Source organism: Colobus angolensis, unplaced genomic scaffold (genome assembly GCF_000951035.1).
Source record: "Colobus angolensis palliatus isolate OR3802 unplaced genomic scaffold, Cang.pa_1.0 Scaffold160, whole genome shotgun sequence".
NCBI lineage: Eukaryota > Metazoa > Chordata > Mammalia > Primates > Cercopithecidae > Colobus > Colobus angolensis.
This window is the reverse complement of record NW_012114711.1, coordinates 6,637,627-6,659,930: the sequence shown is the minus strand read 5'-3', so window position 1 is coordinate 6,659,930 and position 22,304 is coordinate 6,637,627. Positions and strand designations below refer to the sequence as shown.

General features: G+C 39.4%; 1 long non-coding RNA gene across 1 annotated transcript in view; it reads left to right on the top strand.

Annotated features, from left to right (window-relative positions):
• LOC105508375 overlaps nt 1–22,304 on the top strand; it is a 78,705-nt gene that overhangs the window by 43,978 nt on the left and 12,423 nt on the right. Inside the window, exon 2 of the long non-coding RNA XR_001001252.1 lies at nt 12,186–12,349. This is a non-coding gene — a long non-coding RNA (uncharacterized LOC105508375). The remainder of the gene's footprint in view (nt 1–12,185; nt 12,350–22,304) is intronic.

Below are 22,304 nucleotides of genomic sequence, written 5' to 3'. Positions count from 1 at the left end.
AAGTTGCCATCCATGGCCTGCAATTTAGTCATTTGTCATCTTATATTGGTCAGTTGTTCTACAATGTAGTATAAGTGAATATTTTTAATGACTTGCCAACCCCTGAAAGACCCAAGGAGTTTCACATAAAAACCCACACTTTCTAGCTATTTGTTAAAATAGCACGAAGATCTGGTCACACTGGGATGGCACTGAGATACAGCAAAGCTTAGATGAGTTTAGAAGCTCTAGGCCTGACCTTGTTTGCCTATCTGGCCCCCATAGGCATTTTTGTTTTCCACTGTGGCTTTATTTTAAAACAGCCCAACTAATGCCAATCTCTAAAAACCATGATGTTGAGTGGCCAAAGATAGTAAATTTAGAATGTGCAGGCTAAAATGCTAAACCTTTATACTATCAAGATTCTTGAATGCAGATTTTAAGTTTTAAAAATTCAATTTGGTTAAAAGTATTCAGTTTAGTTATACTTAAGTAGTACTTATTTAAAACATGCTTTGAATGATATTTTAATGTTAATGAGACTTAATCAATGTCAGTGTTAAGAATTATAATGGGAAAAGATGGAAAACTTCGGGACATCATTTATCAAGGCTGAGAGTGATTCTAGCTTTAGGAAATAAGAACTAGTTGGCAAATTCATCTCCCATAAAATACCTATGAGATTCTTAGAGTAATGGCTACAAGTACATAAGCAGAGTTTAACCTATGTACCTTGCAAAGTCAATATTTTTCAGTGATATTCAAGTCACAAGTAGACTGGGAGCAGTGGCTCATGCCTGTAAATCCCAGCATCTTAGGAGGCCAAGATGGGAGGATTGCTTGAGGCCAAGGGTTCAAGATCAGCCTGGACAACGTAGTGAGAGCCCATCTCTACAAAAGATTTTAAAATTATCTGGGCATGGTAACATGTGCCTGTAATCCTAGCTTACTCATGAGGCTGAGGTAGGAGGACCGCTTGAGCCCGGGAGGCTGAGGCTACAGGGAGCTATGATCATACCATTGCACTCCAACCTGGGTGACAGATCAAGGCCCTGTCTCAAAAAAAGTCGCAATTAAAAGGGGACATTTCATTAAAAACTGTAACTCTAAATAATAACAATTAAAAGATTTGTGAGAAAGATAAAATAAATTTTTACCTAGGTTTTTCTGTTTTCCTCCATATATTCCACAATAAAAGTTATCTTCTTTACCGATTTAAACTTTGTAAAGTTCAGATGTTTTAATAAACTATATGTTTATGAGACTAATAACTGGTTACACAGAAAGGCCATTCTGAGTCACCTTGAATCAGTGGAAAAAAGAAGGAAGGAAAGGTCCTGCCCCCTCATTCCATGTCACAATTTAGAATATTTCCCTGTGGGGCTAGAATGTTCGTTTGTGGGTAGGAAGTTCGAGGGTAACTCCCACTTTTCTTTGTCTTGAATCTGAATATGACTATGGCAGTGTCACTCAGGTCAGTCGTCATTAGACCCCCATACAGAAAGGGGATGGAAGTTTTTGAGAAGGCTTAGAGAGCCTTTGACAAATTTGATTTTCTATTAGTCAAGGTTCTTTGGAGGGACAGACTCATAGGGTATACGTATATATGAAGGGGAGTTTATTAGGAGAATTGACTTACACAGTCACAGGGTAAAGTCCCACGATAGGCTGTCTGCAAGTTCAAGAGCAAGGAAGCCGGTGGTGAATCAGTTGGAGTCCCAAAGCTCAAAAGTAGGGAAGCCAACAGTGCAGCCTTCAGTTTATGGCCAAAGGCGCAGGAGCCTCTGGCAAAACACTGGTGTAAGTCCAGGAGTCCAAAAGCTGAAGAACTTGGAGTCTGATGTTCGAGGGCAGGAAGCATTTAGCATGGGAGAAAGACGGAGGCTAGAAGACTCAGCAAGTCTGCTCTTCCATCTTCTCCTGCCTGCTTTATTCCAGCCACACTGGCAGCTAATTAGATGGTGCCCACCCAGGTTTAGGGTGAGTCTGGCTCTCCCAGTCCACTGACTCACGTGTTAATCTCCTTTGACAACACCCTCATAGACATACCCAGGAACAATACTTAGCATCCTTCAATTCACTCAAGTTGATGCTCAAATTAACCGTCACAGATTCTGAAGTCCAAAGTTAAATGTTATGACTGTTCTCATGAGGAAAAAAAAAAAAAAGTGTGTTTGTGTGTGTGTGTACCTAACCACTCCAATCTTATAATTTTAACCAAGTTATCAAATAAACACGGAAGAGGTTTAATGTCAGGAAATGTCAACCTACCAATGCAAATTCTGCTTTCTGGTTTAAATCCTGCCATTTGTCCCAGAGAGCCAACATACTGTGTGGGTATTATGAGCAGTGTTATTTTCAATAACTGGGTTGTTTTCAATAGACAAACCTAGATGCTCATAATTCAGGCTATCTGCTTTTTTTATTATCTTTCTGACATAGTACAGAGTCACTAGGCTTCACACAAAGATAAATGCGTATATGAGACTTGCAATTATTCCTCCATCTCCAGCATTTTATTTATGCTTGTGTACCAGAGCACAGTATAATTCATATCTGTCAAATGTTGCCGAGAGTCATTTTAAACCCATGAGGTAGATGAAAGCAGGAAGATACCAGGATTTGTTACTGAGACTGTGTCTGGTTCACAGAAGTCAGTGCCCTTCTTAGTGGATATAGAGCTGCAAACGTGAAGAATTATGACTAATAAAAAAGGTCAGATTCCAAAGCTGCTCCCTTTGGAATCTGTTTGAGCAGTTTAATAAACTGCTCAAAATAAAAGAGTACATAGGACTTTATTTCACAGTGTGAAAAATTTAGGAAATGGAAAATGCCATTTAAAAGACAGAAGATCCCAAAAAATTAGTACTCTGTCCTCAGAAATCCCTTGAGTCTTGTGCAGGTCTGTTTCCTGCCCCACTCACCAAAACTATTCATATAGTTTCCCAGACAAATTAATGCAGCCTAAGTTAGCCATTTCTTATTACCAATATTAAGAGGTTAAATTTAGCAGTGGGCTTCCATATAGCCAGGCTGACCAGTGCAGACTTGATAAGAAGAGCACGTTTATTTCTTTTAAAGCCCCATGGTATGAGCTAAATTGTTTTCCCTTCCCTCTTTTCTGTCATCTTCTCTTCCCTCTCTGCTTTTGTAGAGGCTTTCCTTTGCTTAAAATGCCTTTCTCGGTCTCCACAGTCTAGAAACTTCCAGGGAGCCTTTTCTAGCCCCTGAGTCTGAGAAATGGATTTGCCCACTCCATTTCTGGACTTTTATAGCACTCTGTTCTTACCATACTATATCACAGCAATTGATTAACTTAGCTGTCTCCAACAAAATACTGCAACCCCTTTCAGAACAGTATCCATGTTGCTTTTGACATTGAAGTTTATACTTCATACAATGCACAGAGAAAGCACAGAACAGGCTTCTTGAGAATGAAAGAATAAAGCAAAAGCCATTTCAGGAAGGTACCACATAGGTTTTAAGTTTGTTTTAATCCTTTAAACAAAGATCAGTGAAATTGCAGTAAGTGTCAGTACTTTTAGCAAAGTAGTTACACCTATACACATTTACAACTCTTGCAGAAGTTACATTGACATCAGAATAGTCCTCCTACCTTGATGCTTCTATTTGTAAAATATTAAATTCAGACACAAAGGACCTCACAGGAGCTGCGTTTTTGCAATCTGTACATTTTGATATTTGAAAAGACATAGCATGTAACTGCTATGAAGCTCTCATTTTCTGCTAAGTTGAAAACATAACCATATTCCTGAATAGCAGATCAATAGTGCTGGCATAAAAGAAAAGGAGATAAAAATGTTCCTTTGTTTTTATGTTCTCCCCATCCATTCTAACAATCTAAAATACTATTGAGACATGGGGAGAAATGAAGGGATTTCTGAAGCTTTTATGCTTGTGCTGTCCAATTATTCAGGAGGAAGAAAGTTGGAGAGGTGATCTCTTGATAATCTGTTTCAAGTCTCTACTCCTGAGATGAAAGAGCAATGTGCAATGGCATAAACCTTTGTAATTAAGAACAAAATATAAACATCATGTAATTGTTCTCATGAATGAGTTTTATAGGATTTTAGAGTATTCCACCCACACCTGGAGCCAAAAAGTATAGTCCAGGCATGGTGGCTCACACCTGTAATTCCAGCATTTTGGGAGGCCAAGGCAGGTGGATTGCTGGAGCCCAGGAGCTTATGACCAGCCTGGGCAACATGGCAAGACCTGTCTCTATTTTTTAAAAAAATTGAAGTGTAGATTTACAGGCAAGACAAGAAAGAAACAGGTGGTGTCAGTCATATGAATGATGGGAGGTGGGTTATCTGAATTAGTGAGTTGGGCAGTTTTTTGTCTAAAATGAGAAGGTCGAGCAAGATTATATGTAAAGAATTTTTTCAGCTATAAAAGTATGTAATGTTGTGATTCTAAATCAGCCATGCTATCAGTAGGAAATGAAAATCATCCCGCCTCACATTTGTACAAAACCTTACAAAGGGTTTTCACATCCTTTACCAAATGCAGTCGACTCTTAAGTTTGACTTGATGAAAAGACCCAGGGTTTTATTCTTGAATTACATGTAGATGCAATCCGTTCATTCCTTTATTTGTTCTGCAAATGGTTTCTACTACGTGCTGACCATGGCACTAACAGTTTAGGAAACAGAAGTGAATGTAATACAGGCCCTGTTTTTATAAAGTGTACAGTCTAATGGGACACACATTAAAAATAATACCATAAAATACAAAGTATAATATACATATTGATATATGTACAGAAATTATATATATAAATATATGCATATATATAATTATAAGTTGTGAAAATTATATAAAAGGAAGAGTCCAATGAGTTGAAATATTTTAGCAACTTGCTGAAAAACAACAAGTTGAAATATTTTGGACAGGGTTGCTGAGGAGGGTCTGAAGGGCTAACATGTAAGCTGAGACCTGAATCATGAAAGTTAGCAGCCTGCCAAAAAGCAGGGGAAGAACACTCCAGGCAGGAGGAATGGCATGAATGAAGACTCTAAGGAGGAAAGAGGGTGGCAAATGGAAATCACTGAATGAAGGCCCGTGTGGTTGGAGCAGGAGGAGCAAGGGGTAGAGGGGAGAAGAGAGGGTGAGTCTCATACAGGTTTTCTAGGCCACAAGAAAGAGTTTAGATTTTAACCCGAGTATGGTGGGAAAACATGAACACATTTTACATAGGGAGTGTATCTCAGTTATTTGCATGACAAACTCGTGGGGTTCTCTTTGGAAAATGGGCTACAGTGAGCAACGGAGGAATCAGGAAAGCAGTTAAGAGAGCTTTTCACTTGTCCAGACAAAGGATGATGGCATGGCAGCTTAGGCTGGGCAGAGGAGAGGGAGAGAAGGGAGCAGGTTTAGGGCGCAAGTTAGAGGTGGAGTCAACAGGACTAGCTGGTGCTCTGGGTGTGGGACATAAGACAGGAGGAGGAACTCCGGGTGACACCCAGGTTTCTCTCTTGAGCAACTGAGTTGATTGAAGTGCCTTTTACGGAGACAGGAATGATTGGAGGAGGAATAGATTGAAAATGAGAAGTAGAAACATGTGATTCGGGTTAACTATGAGCTGCCTGTGAGGCATCCATGTGGACATCTGCAGCAGATAGTGAGACATACTGGCCTGGGAGCTCATAACAGAAGTCAGACCTGGAGATAAAATGGGAAAATTGTACACAGGAATAGTATTTAAAGTCACGAAGCAAAGGGATATAGAAAACTATAATGAGGCAAATGGTTCTGTTCTTTATTGGAAAATTCAGTAAGTCAAGATTCTCAGCCCACCTCATTTTTTTTCAATTTTTTTATTGTGGTAAAATACACATAACATAAAATGTACCATCCTAACTTTTTTACAGGAATATCTGAGTAAATTCTTTAATATATTGTTATCACATCATACTATGGCCATGAGTATCTTTTTCTGATTTTTTAATTGTGGTAAAATACACATTACATAAAATGTCCTATCTTAACCATTTTTAAGACTATAGTTCAGTGGCTTTAAATACATTCATATTTTCATGCAATCATCACCACCATTCATCTCCAGAATTCTTCATCCCGCAAAACTGATCTGACAGACAATGGGAATTATTTTTTAAAATTTTAAAAACTGAAACTCTATACCCATTAAACAATAATTCCCCATTTCTTCCTACCTCCAGCCCCTAGCAACCACTATCCTACTTTCTCTATAATTTTGAGTACTTTAAGTATGTCATGTAAGTGGTATCATACAGTATTTTTCTTTTTGTGATAAGCTTATTTCACTTAACACAATATCTTCAAAGTTCATCACTGTTGTAGCATGTGTCAGTATTCTCTTACTTCTTAAGGCTGAATAATATTCTATTATATATGTATACCACATTTTGCCCATTCATTCATCTGCCAGTGAACACCCGGTTTGCTTCAACATGTAAGCTATTGTCAATAATTCATCTCACCTCATTTTTAACCAACGGAATCCTACCACTCATCAGTCTGCCAAGAGATGCTTATTAAACACCTCTTATATGCACAGCACTATTATGTGAACAAGCCATAAACTTCTGATCTTAAAATTAATACTATTTAATATTCTAATATTCTATAGCAAGTCAAAACTTCTGTGCTTGGTATTTTCTGAACTGGTTTTGCTTTGCATTTGATTGGTATTCATCAGAATCACTACAATGTTTGAGGAATCAAATTAGATAACACTGTTCATCAAGTAATTTTCTGCACAAAACTCAAATTCTTGTTCCTTTGATATGCTTTTCTAAAATGGCCAAAGTAATACAAACATAATTTAAAAATATATACATATATAGTACATATTACATTTAAGATGATTCATTTACATTTATCCTCCCTTTTATAGGAAGGGAAGGTGGAAAGAATGTGTATAATCAGCAAATTTTCTCTGAGAGAAGCAGTTCCATTACCCACAAATAAAATTTACTGCAAAATTATACATGAAAAATTGTAAGGAAAGTATTCACAATTGAAGCTTTACTGTAGGCGTCTATTAGGGAGAAATGTTAGCTAGAAACCCAATTTCCTTGTACAATAATCACAAAAGCAACAAGCATTTCTAATAAGCAACATCACAAAGTTGCCACAAGCCATATTTGCAAATTCAGGATATGTTTTCAACTGCAGAGAATGTTTACAGAACAGAAAGGTCAATGTTTTAAGCAATTCAGTGCATGGAGACAGATTTTATTTTTCAAAGGAGTATATAAACCTTGATATAAGTTGGCATAAAAGATATTAAATGATTATAGTGACTGGGGAATTTTATTTATTAGGCAATTTTCCCCTTTCTTTTCTGAAAATTGATATTCAAGGTGTCTTTTACCGAGATACTATTTTACACTAGGAAATCCATATTCATTCCTTATTAGAATGAGTGAGCATTTTGTGACAGCATTTGTATAAAAACGACTGTTTTCTATGTCAGAAGGCTGGTCTTCAGAATCCTCCACTTGGCTACAAGTCATGGGCCCATTAATCCCAGACACAGAATTTCTGCAATGAAAATATGCTCCATGGCTTCATTTATTGATGACATCATCTAAGTGTTTTCTCCACAAGGTTATAAATGCATTGCCTGGCTATGTTGAATATTTGTTGATGGAATGCCTAAGTGAAATATGATAATGTTCTGCTCTTCTGTCCTTGTTATTTCAACACATTTCAAATCAAAGCATTGGCCTATCAGGTCAGCTGGACTGCATTGATATTTGGTTTTCCTTTCCCTCAGAGACTCAGTGAGATGGAGTAAGCACTGCAAAAAAATCACCTCAGAGGAGGCACTCAGAGTAGGGAAATAAATGCCTTAAATAATGAAGAATGATGTTGCTGATACTAATTTTAATCATTTGAACAACAGGATGAATTTTTTAATGCCATCAATATGTACTTTGGGTTTAAGTTTATAGCTAATGGAACCCAGAAAAATCTAGAAGCAGTCTAATTAGGAGGGTCCCAGGACAGGGAGTTGCAGTGGACCCAAAGGGTCACTCAATTCCATGAATCACCTTTGCTCTCAGTCAACAAGCCATGGAGAAGTCAGCCTCAGACCTGCACATACCTGATGTGATTGATATGTCACATGTTTCCCAGAGAGAGGATCCCAAGGACTAGAGTAGAGCACACTTTATTGGATTTTTAAGAGACTAATTATAATACAGCTATGGGGTAAACCCCTTACTTTGTAACATTTTTCCTTTCAGTCCGAGTTTACATAATTCTAGGTAGTAAAAATTGTACACCTTAGCCATCACAGACTAGGTCTGTAACTTCCTAGGCAGGTCCAATTTCCACTAAAACCCCTAAGGATTTGTTTTCTTCATTTTAACAATCTCCTTCCACTGCCTTCTCCCAGTCGTCTTTAGAATTCCTCCAGCATTTCCTCCAACTCTGATCCATTTATTAAATGATACATCAACATGTAAAGCTTCACATATCTAGTGTGTAGGGAGATTGCACTAAATGGAGAACAAATACATGCCCTCGATACGATGGAAGGGCAAGGTTTCTATGGTTACTTCTGATACCAAGCTTCTACTTATGTAAATTGTCTTCTGTGTAAATGTGCAAAAGAAACTGGCCTCTGAGGATACTTAACCAACATTCTCAAAAGACTTCATTCAAAGTCTAATTTTCAGCTGAATAAAACCTCGCCTCCCTTTTCTGCTTTCCCAGTTATCTTTTGAAGTCACTTTGTTTATATTCGAACATTCTCCTTTTTCTAGTCCTCCCGTAGTCCCCTGTGTGAACTGGTGAGATGGGGGTGATTGAATAATAACTAGAAGTCATTTTGTATTTGATATATTACCAAAGTCAACTGACAGTTGAACATTTTTGAGAGGTTGTGATGGGCACGTAGTATATATAGAATGAGTACCCAGGGGCCCAAGCATATAACTTAATGAAGAAAAATATGGTCATGGTCATCAGACAATTAAAGGGTTTTAATTTCACTACTACTCAAACTGTCAAAAATCATACCAGAGGTAGGGCATGGTGGCTCACGCCTATAATCCCAGCACTTTGGGTGGTCAAGGCGGGTGGATTATATGAGGTCAGGAGTTTGAGACCAGCCTGGCCAATATAGCGAAACCCTGTCTCTACCAAAAGTACAAAAAAGTGAGCCAGGCGTGATGGCATGCGCCTGTGATCCCAGCTACTCGGGAGGCTGAGGCAGGAGAATCACTTGAATCTGGGAGGCAGAGATTGCAATGAGCCAAAATCACGCCACTGCACTCCAGCCTGGATGACAGAGCAAAATTCTGTCTCAAAAAAATAAATAAATAAAAAAGTCATACTATTCCGTTTGTTCAAATAATTTTTTCTCTGTGTTTGCCAGAATTGTAGAAGAGAGACTGCTTGGGAGGAAACATCCTTTAAAAGCATATTTACCATTCATGAAAAGACACCATGAAGATAGTGCAAGGGCAAGCCACAATGTTTATATATAATCTTCTGTGCTGTGTATATCATATATATATGAAAATGAGTTCAAATTCAGAATACATAAAGAATTCCTACAAATCAATCAGAAAAAGCCAGACAACCCAACTGAAAAATGAGGAAAAAAAAAAATTGAAACAGATGTATCAAAGAGAGATCGTCAAATGGCAATAAATATATGACAAGGTAGGCCGGGCGCGGTGGCTCAAGCCTGTAATCCCAGCACTTTGGGAGGCCGAGACGGGCGGATCACGAGGTCAGGAGATCGAGACCATCCTGGCTAACACGGTGAAACCCCGTCTCTACTAAAAAATACAAAAAACTAGCCGGGCGACGTGGCGGGCGCCTGTAGTCCCAGCTACTCGGGAGGCTGAGGCAGGAGAATGGCGGGAACCTGGGAGGCGGAGCTTGCAGTGAGCCGAGATCTGGCCACTGCACTCCAGTCCGGGCGGCAGAGCGAGACTCCGCCTCAAAAAAAAAAAAATATATATATATATATATATGACAAGGTGTTCAACATCATTAGTCATCAGGGAAATGCAAATTAAAATCACAATGAGATACTATTACACACACACCAGCATGGTTTAAATAAAAAACAAAACAAAACACAGTAGTCCCTTATCCCTGGTTTCACTTTCCATGATTTTAGTTATCTGCAGTCAACATCAGCTCAAAAATATTACATACAGTAAAACATTTTGAGAAAGGGGGACCACATTTACGCAAACTTTTATTACAGCATATTGTTATAATTGTTCTATTTTATTAGTTATTGTTGTTAATCTCTTACTCTGCCTAATTTATAAATTGAACTTTATCATAGGTATGTATGTGTGGACAAAAAATAGTATAAATAGGATTTGGTCCTATCTGTGGTTCTAGGCATCTACTAGGGGTCTTGGAATGTATAGATAAGAGAGTACCGCTCTGCCAGGTGTTAGCATGAACATGAAATAACTGGAACTCTCATGTACTACATCTGGAAGCACATACTGATACACTCTGGCAACATTGTCTGGTAGTGTCTTTTAAAGCTGAACATAAGCGTGTCCCATGGCCCAGCAGTTCTACTCCTAAGTATACACTCAACACAACTGCCTGCAATGGTCACCGAAGTGCTCGCACAGGAATAATTAAAACTGTGTTACTACTGAGAGCCCCAAACTAGCAACTGCCTAACTTCCTTCCTTCCTTCCTTTCTTCCTTCCTTCCTTCCTTCCTTTCTTCCTTCCTTCCTTCCTTCCTTTCTTCCTTCCTTTCTTTTCTTTTTCTTTCTTTCCCTGTCTTTCCTTTCTTTTCTTTCTTTCTCTCTCTCTTTCTTTCTCTCTCTCTTTCTTTTTTTTTTTTTTTTTCAGAGTTTTGATCTTGTTGCCCAGGCTGGAGTATAGTGGCATGATTTCGGCTCACTGCAACCTCCACCTCCCAGGTTCAAACGATTCTCCTGCCTCAGCCTCCTGAGTGGCTGAGATTATAGGTGCGCACCACCACATCCAGCTAATTCTTTTTATTTGTAGTAGAGACAGGCTTTCATCATGTTGGCCAGACTGGTCTCAAACTCCTGACTTCAGGTGATCCACTTGCCTCAGCCTCCCAAAGTGCAGGGATTATAGGCGTGAGCCGCCGAGCCCAGCCTCAATTGTCTTTCAAACATTGGATGGATAAATAAATACATATATTGAAATACTATGGAACAATGAAAACAAGCTCCTGATACTTTTATGAATAAATCTCATGAACATAATATTAAGTCGAGCAAGGCGTAATTGAATTACTGCATATTTCTAGTTATATAAAGTTGCAGCTTAGGCAAACCAATCTATAACATTAGAAGTCAGGGTAAGCTTACCCTGTGGATAAGGATAGTCTCTGGGAAGAGATAGAAGTGGGTTTTGGGGGTGTTGGTAATATTTCATTTTTTTGTTCACTTTGGGAGTTAAATGCTTACACTCACTTCACTAAGGAAAGAACATCATCTTTTAACTCTCACTCCTATCAGAGGATTCTAAGAGAAGCTAGTCAGGAGCCATGGTGGATCTTTTAAGTTAAAGAAGACTGTCCAGGGGTGTGACGTGAAACAAATACCTAGAGCAAACAGAGTCACTTAACACAAGCAGCCGACGCTCCCACCGCCCCACAGGTCTTCCTGGCTTTGCATGACCAGATGGTAGAGGGCTCTACTGTGCCACCCCTTAAGTCCAGCCTTGATGGTTTTTTGAAAATTTTCTAATGGCACCTCAGATCAGGGTTGGCTTTGCTTCCTCCTCACCCTACTATTCAGTTTCTTGACACAGACACAACTTACCTTGCCTGTAATACAGTGTATCTGAGATTCAACAATTCTCAGCCACCACTCCCGGCTAGCCAGTCCTGAGAGTGAGGACTTTGTCAAGTGATTTTGGAAAATGAAAGAATCTGATCGATTTTGGCTAAATTTTCAACTTCTCTAGGATGCCAAACTAAACCTGTCTATGGCAAATCAGGAAATCAAGACCTATAATTTTGGCGCCTAACTGGCTAAACTTCTGAAAGGCAGGAGGCTGAAATGGCAGTGACTAGAGAAATTGGGATTAAATGAGAAGATAGCAGTCAATGATTCCCCTGACCCAGGAATTTCAGCACTAGCTGTAAACTTTACTTTGAATAAGTTAGATTCATAGAGTATAACAGAAAACAACTTTATTCTTTCTTATCCCTGTCCCTTCAAGCCTTCTGTGAAAGTGATTCTCAAGGTGTGGTCCCTGGGCCAGCAGCATCAACATCACCTGGAACTTGCGAGAAACGAAGATTCTCAGGCCCTTCCCTATACCTACTGAATCAGACATTGGGTGTAGGGGGGAACACCACAATCTGTCTTTAAGGAGCCCTCAAGGTGAGTCTAGGACTTGCTAGAATTTGAGAACTGGCGTTTTGTTAACTTCAGTCTTCAGTGTATGTGTTAGAAGCAAACAGGCTTGTGGTATAGCTTAGTATTCTTTAGTTTCAGATGCAGGGGAGAGATATCTAGCAACGAAAAACAATCAGGACAATTAAGATGTTTCAAAGAGTGTTCAAGGCACCAAAAGGTTGAAAGGACCTTAGGTTGCAAGTTAATGTCACCAGAGGAGATTTTTTTTCTAAATGTTCCTCATCCAGACCTCATCCTCAGAGACTCTCATTTAACTAGTTCTGGGTGAGTCACTTTATTTTTTTTTAAGTGCCTGCCTTAGTAGGTTCAGGCTGCTATAATGGAACACCATTTGTGGAGTGTCTTATAAACAATATAAATGTATTTTTCATAGTTCTGGAGGCAGGAAGTCTGAGATCAGGGTGCCAGTGCGACCACATTCTAGTGAGGGTCTACTTTCCTGTTCATAGATGGAATCTTCTTGTGACCTCACATAGTAGAAGGGGCAAGAAAGCTCTCTGGATCTGTTTTATAATATCACTAATTCCATTGATGAGGCTGTTGCATTTGTGATCTAATTATCTTCCAAAGGCCCCAACTCCTGAAATCATCACAATGTGGGTTAGATTTCATCATATGAATTTTTCAGGGACACAGACCTTAAGTCTATAGCAGTGTCCCTAACCCTACCAATAATATACAGCCAGGGTTATGAATTAATAATATTGATCACCAAAACCCTTATGCCTGCTGATGTGATTATTCTTGTTTTGGAAGAGTACTTCCCAGGCCACTGGTTCTAGTATTCAGGTTTATGTTCACCTTCATGTCTAATCAAAGTCTTTCTTCCTGTGATTTGACCCATTTGGATCAAATATTCATTGATTACCTGCAATGTAACCAGTGCGACTATAAAATGGGTATCCATCACCTCCCATCTGGTCCATGTGGTTCTCATCTGGTTTTTCAAGAGTATGAAAGAGTTTTTTTGTGTGTAGATGAGTAATTGGAATTCTGGGGTCAACCAGTGCTGAGTTTGTGTGCCAGACCCCACCCTGATTATGAATGAAGTGATCGTGAGCAAGTAATTTAGCCTCATCCGTCAAAGGAGACTAATACAGTACCAACTCACAGTACATTGTAATGAGAATTAAACTAGCATGCGCAGGAAGTTCTTAGCTCAGGACTTGGACACTGGCAAGTTCTCAGTGTACAGTTGCATTTCTGAGGGCACCTTTCAGGCCTTCAGTCATGTCCTCACCAGCTGCCCTGGAATTAGACTCGGTGAGCTCAGTCCCTAGCCCAGCTCACCCCTACATGCAAGCCCTATGATCACCATGTTATGCAACCTCTCTGAGCCTCAGACTCTTCACCTGTAAAATTCTCACCTGATATGAGAGTTAAATAACTCCTAGAGATCATTTAGCCCAATGAAAATCATTTTTCAACATAATTTCATAGACCGATAGCACTTTAAATATCGTTTTAGGACAATTATTTAAGATCTTTCTGGATTTCCATCCCTGTGTTAGGCCATTCTTGCATTGCTATAAAGAATTACCTGAGACTGGGTAATGTATAAAGACATTTTATTGGCTCACATTTCTGCAGCCTGTACAGGAAGCATGGCGCTGGCATCCACTTGGCTCCTGGGGAGGCCTCAGGGCGCTTTTCCTCATGGTAGAAGATGAAGTGGGAGCAAGCAGTTCACATGGGGAATGCAGGGGCAAGAGAGTAGTGGGGAGATGCCACATACTTAAACAGCCAGATGTCACTGGAACTCACAGTCATGAGGACAGCACTAAGCCATGAGGGACCTGCCCCATGACCCCACTTCCAACCTTGGGGATTACAATTCAACATGAGATTTGGCAGGGACATATATTCAAACTATATCAACCCCCTAGATTACTGACCTTCCATTAAGTTAGTATTTGGGTTGGGATTGGGGTTGAGATTAGTGTTGAGTTAGTATAAGGATTAATTTAGACATAATTAATTGTATTCCAGGGGATCCCAATGCAGGAGGAAGCAAGCTGACTTTATCTCTTGCCAGTTTCCTCAGTCCTGCCTGATGCTTCTCATTTTTTCCTACTGGGCTTTCACCTCCCTTCTCCCACCAAGATACCTTCTTCCTTTCATAGCCCTGTAACTCTTACTAGCAGTACTGAGAGATGCAGCCCTGGTGGACAAGTACCTCACCTTCCTTTAGCCCTAGACAGACTTGATCTACAATCCACCTCCAGTTGCCCTTCCTTGTCTCCTTACTAAGAACTAAATCCTCCAGATGCTCCGAAAACATGCCACTTCCCTTCAAAGGTGGTTAAACTCTTTCAAACCCCCTAAAACCTCTTCCTTCCTAATGGCTTCTAACTTGAGAATGAATACCAGTCATTCTTCTGTCTCTGCTTAGAAATTAAAACATCTTTTAATCCCATCTGTGAAGCAACCAATTCAATTAAATTTTGAGTTAAGTGCACATGAAGCATAATTGAGAAAAGACAAGAGAAGCTTGCCTTAAGAAATGATAAGGAATTCTTGGTGACTGTAGGACTACATGCATTGTGATTTTCTGCATTCCAAATGTGCCTGCTATGCATGAGTCACACTGTCTTATGCCACTTTGTGCAAACTGTTGTCAGTGCTTCCGGGCTGATTTCCCTGTATCTGGGCATGAACGACTGTTCAGGATAGTTAATGGGAGTTCCATGTGTTCCCTGATTGGAGAAGTACTGAGGGAAGAATTAAAGGGATTATCCTAAATGCATTCATTAAAAAGATTTGAATGGAGTCAGAAGTCTACTGTGATTCAAACCAGAGCCAACATTTTTCTTTATTCCCAGATCTTACTAGCAATGTATTATGAAACAATGATTTTGCTGGTAATCAGCTACTAACTAATCCAGGTTGGTGTTGTCAACTTCTTGGGTTACCATAAAAAACTGTTATATCTTAGAGCAGGTCCTCCCAGTGGTCCAGCCCTTACTAGCCTTCCCAAATTAGTTGGACTTCCTGCGTTTTAAGGTTTAAAGGTCATGCAGCCTAGCTCTTGGTAAAGCATGAATTCCCTCTGCAATATCTCCCTATGTGAATATCCAGGCCATTCCGGAAACCTGGTTAGGCCAACTCCATTTAAGGTCTTTTTAAGGAGTAAAGGCTGGTCTGAGAAGTACTGAATGCTGATTAAAAACACAGTGGCTCTTCCCATTCAATAATCAGGCCTTTTTGGATCCTTACTGCAACATATCTGTTTCCATTGCCATGTTCCATCTTGCCAAATTCTGAGTCCACTCCAGCCCCAACTTTAATATGAGCCTTCAATGCCTCTGTTCAATGACCCCTGGATGCTATCCAAACCAGCTTTGCTTCCCTTGGATCCTGTTCTGCCTGCCTCCTGCCCTCCACCTCTACTTATGTGGAAGAATTAACAGAGCTGATGACGTGTCTGCCCTGTCTCCATTTAAGAGAATCAACCCCATCACACCTAGTAGGTCAGCTGTGGGATCACTGCAGACAGGGAATTCACCCCCACAGGGGTAGCTGATTATATATTGAAGACCCCTGATTATTACATTTCCTTTCTAACACTGAGCTCATGCTGCATCTCTGCAGTGACAAGATACCATAGTGATTAAGCACAAGGGTTTCAATGTCCTACTGACCTGGGTTCTGACCCTAGCTCCACCACTTCCTTGATAACCAGGCCTTTGCCAAACCGCTCAATCTGTCCACACCTCAGTGTTCTAGTCTTTAAAATGGAAATGGTAGCAGTAAGCATTTTACAAGGATGTTGTGAATATAAATGAGGATGTCTATAAAGCATTTGGTAGCACGTGACTGGCATACACAGTTTTTTACATTTTTCTTGTCCTAGCTGGGTTGCTGTTTTTATTCTGCTTATTCCTCTTAATCTTTCTCATTAGAATCATGTAATAAGTTCAAATCTTCCAAATAACAGTATTTTATTTTCTTGAAGACAACCTTCATATACCACCAAAGGATGTTTCTTTTACGATGAAGATTTCTAATACTTTATTCATTTATTTTGTGAAACAGATTTTAATTCCTTCCGTATAATGTAGTGGATCATAGCATGTGTTATAGACTCAGACAAGGGGAGTTCAAATATAACTTCCACTTCTTATTAACTGCAGGAATTTAAGCAAATCCTGTAGTGTCTCCTTTGATAAAGGTAGTCTAATTTTGAGTTGAGGTTTTTTTGAACGTAGTCATATCCTTCTCTTTCCCACATTTAACTTACCATCAAAACTCCAAGTCTTTTTTATATATGTGACATATTTTTGCAATTGGTGTTTATTTTAGGAGATGGTAAAGTCAAATAAGGGGTGGCAGGGAGGAGGAGTAATCTTACCCTGGGATCCCCTAAAGGGAACAAGAATAGGGGAAAGTCAAGAGGAGCAGGAGACAAAAGAGCCCAAAAGATAGTACAATCCTACCTGCCTCTACATAGCAGCAGATATGACTGATTGCCAGATCTTGTAGGTCCACCAGTTTCTGAGAGGCTGCAATATAAACAATTGCTTCTCAGGACCATGCGGAAACGAGATGTATTGATCTACTGATGTCAGTTTCCATTTGCAAAGGCTTGCTTTATGGGACATTGATTCCTCCACACTTCCAAGTTGTGTATGCATGGACACCGATACGGTGTGGCTGTGTCCCCACCCAAATCTAAAATTGTAGCTCCCATAATTCCCACATGTCATGGGAGGGGCCCAGTGGGAGGTAACTGACTCATGGGGATGGGTCTTTCCTGTGCTGTTCTCATGATAGTGAATAAGTCTCACAAGATCTGATGATTTTATAAAGGGGGGATTCCCCTTCACAGGCCCTCTTGCCTGCTGCCATGTAAGATGTCTCTTTGCTCTTCCTTAGTCTTCTGCCATGATTGTGAGGCCTCCTCAGCCATGTAGAACTGAGTCAATTAAACCTCTTTCCTTTATAAATTACCCAGTCTCAGGTATGTCTTTGTTAGCAGCATGAGAACAGACTAATACAGATGCTAACCAGATCATCAGCTATCCAACTCCCAGAAGGAAGAAACAGGTGTCTGATGCAGGCAAGGGATGGTCAGTTGTGCCCATATGAAGCTGATCCGAAAATATAAAGTGCTTGTCACATGAAAAACAGTTAGGACTAGAAAAAATGTCCAGGACTCTGGAGACCAATGAGACGAAGATCCTGCCTATATATCAAGGTATATCACAGGTGTTGTTATACTCATGCAACTGATGTTTTTAACCTACATTAGGGCTACACGTGTGCCTATTACATGTCTTCTTACTAATTTTACTCTCCTTCCAACTTCACGATGTTGTGTTGATTCTGTCATTCAGTGTAGTCACCATGCCTAATATACTCACTGCAGTGTTGCATCTGGGTCTATGAAACACTAGAGAAAAAATGTTGAATGAGATGGGACCCTGTCAGGTATTTCACCTTAGTGTTTTTCATCAGGTTTCTATAAGTTAATGAAAATTTATCCCTTCATTGAAATTAAAGGAATCTCAAAAATCACAAGAATTTCAAAAAATCACCCATTTTGCAGTATGGCCCCTCAAATATGCATACATAGCACCAGCTTTAATAAAAGGAAATAGCCATTAAGCTCTTCTAGTATTTAGATTTCTCTCAAAATTGGCTTAACTATTGTCCCAAACATATCCAACCTTTGCCTTCCAGTCGTATGAACCAACCATTTAGTTGTCGGAAGAAGTTTCATGCAAATACAGCATCAAACTGAGTAGACGATAATTCCTACTTTATATGACACAGCTCCTCATGTTTGATCTAATCACTTTCATGAAGCTTCAGCAGCAAGGATACCAAAATGCACGCAAGGCTTACAAACACTTTGAAAGACCTTTAAGCACATAAGAATCCCCTGACATTTTATTTTTATAAACATTTCCATATAAGTTATACTGATGTATTTATATAAATATTTCTATGTATTAATCCTCCAATTGGCCATTTTTAATAAAATATTAAAAGGATGGAAATATTGGAAATCCCATTTATTGGGACTATAGAGTAAATATAAATAATAAAATTTTATTCACTGTATCTCATAATGTATGACTATTTTGTGTATTTTTCCTCCTTTTAACTCAGTTTGAATTCAAATATTGAGAAATGCACCTTCAGCAACAGACACTGTTTAAAAGTTAAAGGTAAAAATACAATATACAAACATGAGATTCCATCATTATAGCTGATGAATAGTTATATTCCTTTCCAGGAATGAGGAAGTGTCTACAGTAAGGAAAGTAATGAAGTAAAGAAATAAGAAAGCATTTCCTTACATTCTTCTTGCATACCTTAAATATAAGTTGGCATGGAGTTCTTCCAGATTAATTTCCATGATAAGTCATCATGTTATCAAGTTCTAGAACAGCAGGAACATGTCAGCCCAATTGACTCTAAGTGGTACCTAGCCATCCACAAAAAGGCATTAATAAATCTTTTGAAGACCATAGGCGATGCAGAGCCCCTGTCATTTTATTTCAGATCTATCAACATTCATTCTGTTTGCTTACAATTGACAAAACACTCTTATGTGCATTGCCTCATTTGCTCTTCACAATTATCTGGTGAGGTAGGCAGGGAAAACATAATCTTTATTTTACGAATGGATAAATCTGAAGTTAGTAGTGATTGTGTTCAGCAGGTATTTGACTCTAAATAAATAAAGATGAGAATATCTGGGATATTACAAATGTGGGAAATCTTACAAAAGACGCATAAGTGCCTATTGAGATTTAAGATTGAGATTATTTAATTTTATTTTTTGTTGCCTCAAATAGAATAGACAATAGAAGTAAAATACTGAACATTTTCAGTGTATAACAGTTATCACACAGTGAACTACATTTAATGGTGTTGTACATGTACTAGTTGTCTAAAAATAGCATTGGTTAATAGAACATGACCAGGAAAAAATATCATTAAATGGAAGATATTTCTGACACTAGAGAGATTCTAAGATGTCTTGGGGGAAAATAAATCATAAAGATATTATCTCATTTGTAAACATGACCTCTCCCTCAACTCTTATGCCTAATGGGGTGCTACTAAATGTTTAACAACCAACTCCAGGGGGAAAAAAAAACCCTGACTTGAGCATTTGCCAACTTCTAGGGTATAAATACTCTCACTACGACTGACTTCCAGTTACTAATAGTTTAATAACTGGCTCATAAAACTCCTGCACATCTGGTAATTGGTTCTCATAAGCTGGTACAAGCTGGCCAGCACACTACCATGTACAGTGTTATAACTGACCACTGAGCACGTCCATGTACAAATGATAATCATCTAAGACCTCTTACACCAAAATCTGAACTCCTGAAACCCTCTGTCTCACAGCCCCCTAACATATGTACCCCTTCTGCCTGTGGTCTTCCCTGGTTCCGTTAATGACAACCCTATCCTTCCAATGGTTCACACCAAAATCCCTGACACCATCCCTGATGCTTTTATTATTCTCCTTTTCAAATCTGTCAGAAAATCTAGTAGGTGACTACCTCAAAATACATGCAGTGTCCAGTCACCTTTCATAACCTGCTGACACCCAGATCCAAGTCATTACAATCTCTTGCCTGGTTTATTGAACTAGCCTCTTGTATTTGTCAGCATAAAGCTCCCTAGAGCTGTAACAGAAAATGGTAAAAAATATCCGTGACTCTCAGTGGTCTAGCATGGTGAAAGTTTATTTCTCATTTACGTCACTGTTTTATACAGGCTGGGGGCACTCCTGGGTAGCTCTTCTCTACCTAAGTGATGACTTAGGGACCTGCCCTGCTTCCATCATATGCCTCTACTGTTTGAGTTCTTGGCTTCCAGCCCCACAGGCTGAAGGGAGCATATAAAAGCATGAGACCTTTAGGAGGCAGATCGGGAAAGAAGATATATCCATTCACATTCTGTTGTCTACTTCAAGACATATGACTCCACCCAGATACCAAGGGGCTGGAAAATGTAGGCTTCGTGTGTACCTGGGAGGTAAACAAAGCTGTTTTGGTCAACATGTAGCATTGTATGTATCAAACCTCCTAAATGATGTCTCTGCACCCAACCTTGTCTCCTCTAATCTATTCTCAACACAGCAGCAGCTGAACTACCTGTTTCATGATCAAACTATAAGTCAAACGATACACTCCTCTGCTTAAAACCACCCAGTACCTTTATAACTCATGCAAAGTTTTTTTTTAAAAAACACGGTACCTCAATGACTGTAGAGGCACCTCATGGCCTGGCTCCTGTTTCTTTTCCAGTCTCATTTCCTACAACTCTCCCCTACACTCATTCTATTCCAACCACGCTGAAATCTTTGCTAGTCCATTGACATGCTAGGCACACTACTGCCTCAGCAGCTTTGCACTGGCTGTTTGTTGGATACCCTTTGCCCAGATATCTACATGGGTAGCTCCCTCTCCTTCCACAAATATTCCTTCAATGTCAACTTCCTTAGCCACCCTATTTAAAAGGTCAATTCTTCTTCAGTTCCCTTTACCCCATCTGTATTACTTACCCACTTTTCTGCTTTACTTTTCCCTCTAGCACTTAGCACCTTCTAATAAATAATTTACTTAATTGTTATTTAATTATTGTCCTCTAAACCTACTAGAATTTTCTTTTAATATTTTTCTTTCACTGACCACATTTCTACTGTTCACACCTAGCAGAATTTAAGGGAGTTCAGTGTATTTTCTTACTGTGATGTCCCAGAACCTAGAACAGTGCCTATAGACAATAGATATTCAATAAATATTTGGTTAATGAATGAATAAATGATAAGTGAAGTTAAAATGTTTTCTTATGTAGTGATCCATTTTGAAAATATTAAGTATTGAAGGATTTTTGCCTTTATCAAAAGCCTCACAAATGAAGACAGATGATGTGATTAAAACCCATAATAATATGGTGTAGGTATTATCCAAACTATTCTCATTGGATCACGTTATTTAGTCTTTACAAAATTATAAGGAGATCGATACTATTCTATCCTATTTTAATGTTAAGACTAGGCCAGGTGCAGTGACTCACACCTGTAATCCCAGCACTTTGGGAGGCCAAGGCAGGAAGATCACTTGAGCCCAGGAGTTCAAGACCAGCCTGGGCAATATAGCAAGACCTCATGTCTTAATAAAAAAAAATTTAAAAATAGGCTGGGTGCAGTGGCTCACACCTGTAATCCCAGCACTTTGGGAGGCTGAGGCAGGCAGATCACCTGAGGTCAGGAGTTCAAGACAAGCCTGGCCAACATGGTGAAACCCTATCTCTACTAAAAATTTAAAAATTAGCCAAGTGTGGTGGCACACACCTGTAATCCCAGCTACTTGGGAGGCTAAGGCAGGAGGATCACTTGAACCTGGGAGGCGGAGGTTGCAGTGAGCCGAGATCATGCAGTTGCACTCCAGCCTGGGCAACAGAGCGAGACTCTGTCTCAAAAATAATAATAAAAATAATAATAATAATAATAATAATTAGCCATGCGTAGTGGCACGTGCCTGTGGTCCTAACTACTTGGAAGGCTGAGGTGGAAGGATCACTTGGACCCAAGAGGTTGAGGCTCCAGTGAGCAGTGATTCCACCATTACACTCTAGCCTGGGCAACAGAGCAAGACCTTGTCCCAAAAATAAAAATTTCCTGGAATACAGGAAAAGTCATTTGCCCTGGGGTTGTATGCCTGGTAAGAGGAAGAGTGGGGATTTGAATCCATAAAATCTGGCCCCAAAGTAAAGCAAACTAGATATCAAGATTGAAACATTTCTAATGTGTGTTTACAGGGAGTAAGACTTACTTTAAAGTGAATGTTAAGCCACTAATTAGCTGTGTGACCTTCAGCACATCTGAACCCCTTTGGATCTTAGGGGGTTTTTCATCTGCAGAGGGGATATTGATACAGATCACTGT